Source organism: Glycine max, chromosome 4, assembly GCF_000004515.6.
Source record: "Glycine max cultivar Williams 82 chromosome 4, Glycine_max_v4.0, whole genome shotgun sequence".
Taxonomy (NCBI): Eukaryota; Viridiplantae; Streptophyta; class Magnoliopsida; order Fabales; family Fabaceae; genus Glycine; species Glycine max.
The window spans coordinates 24,503,263-24,505,124 of NC_016091.4; positions in this window are offsets into that span (position 1 = coordinate 24,503,263).

Consider the following 1,862-nt stretch of genomic DNA (forward strand, 5'->3'; position numbering starts at 1 on the left):
TTCTGAAATATGTAAATGGCACCAGTGACTATGGGATTATGTACTGTCATTGTTCAGATTCAATGCTGGTTGGGTATTGTGATGCTGATTGGGCTGGAAGTGCAGATGACAGAAAAAGCACTTCTGGTGGATGCTTCTATCTGGGCAACAATCTTATTTCATGGTTCAGCAAGAAGCAGAACTGTGTGTCCCTATCTACTGCAGAAGCCGAGTATATTGCAGCAGGAAGCAGCTGTTCACAACTAGTTTGGATGAAGCAGATGCTCAAGGAGTACAATGTCGAACAAGATGTCATGACATTGTTCTGTGACAACTTGAGTGCTATCAATATTTCTAAAAATCCTGTTCAACACAGCAGAACCAAGCACATTGACATTAGACATCACTATATTAGAGATCTTGTTGATGATAAAGTGATCACACTGAAGCATGTTGACACTGAGGAGCAAATAGCAGATATTTTCACAAAGGCATTGGATGCAAATCAGTTTGAAAAACTGAGGGGCAAGCTGGGCATTTGTCTGCTAGAAGACTTATAGCAATTACTTCTATTTGAATGTGCTCAAACGTTAATAGCACATTCATTACTGGGCCAAAACAGATTCGACCGTTGCTTCACACGCCCCTCTACATTCCTCATTCAAACTCATATTTTAGTGGTAATCTCGTATTCAGCATTCCACAACAGCTCTCAGATTTTCACGAAACCATTTCAAAAGCTCTGCTTCTCCATGGCTACCTCAGCAAAAGAAACTTCATCTCCTGGTTCACCCTCTGTACCATCATCTCCATCATCCACCAAAGCACCATCAAACCAGGAACAACCTGAATTCCATATCCAACCCATACAAATGATTCCTGGTCAAGCTCCTGTCCCTGAGAAACTGGTTCCCAAACGACAACAGGGAGTGAAGACTTCTGAAAACCCTAGCCTTGCAACAAGTCCTAGGGAAGTAGACACAGAGATGGATAAGAAAATCCGCAGCATTGTGAGTAGCATTTTGAAAGATGCTTCTGTCCCTGAAGCTGATAAAGATGTCCCAACATCTTCCACCCCAAATGTTTCTGTGCCTGATGCTGATAAAGATGTTCCAACATCTTCCACTCCAAATGCTGAAGTCCTCCCTTCACCCAGTGAAGAGGAATCAACAGAGGAAGAGGATCAAGCCACAGAGGAGACCCCTGCACCAAGGGCACCAGAACCTGCTCCAGGTGACCTCATTGACCTAGAAGAAGTAGAATCTGATGAGGAACCCATTGCCAACAAGTTGGCACCTGGCATTGCAGAAAGACTACAAAGCAGAAAGGGAAAAACCCCCATTACTAGGTCTGGACGAATCAAAACTATGGCACAGAAGAAGAGCACACCAATCACTCCTACCACATCCAGATGGAGCAAAGTTGCAATCCCTTCCAAGAAGAGGAAAGAAATTTCCTCATCTGATTCTGATTATGATGTCGAACTAGATGTTCCCGACATCAAGAGGGCCAAGAAATCAGGGAAAAAGGTGCCTGGAAATGTCCCTGATGCACCATTGGACAACATTTCATTCCACTCCATTGGCAATGCTGAAAGGTGGAAATTTGTATATCAACGCAGACTTGCCTTAGAAAGAGAACTGGGAAGAGATGCCTTGGATTGCAAGGAGATCATGGACCTCATCGAGGCTGCAGGACTGCTGAAAACTGTCACCAAGTTGGGAGATTGCTATGAAAGTCTAGTCAGGGAATTCATTGTCAACATTCCCTCTGACATAACAAACAGAAAGAGTGATGATTATCAGAAAGTGTTTGTCAGAGGAAAATGTGTTAGATTCTCCCCTAGGTCGGTACCCAAGGGATAGTCAGACCAACTGAAGGTG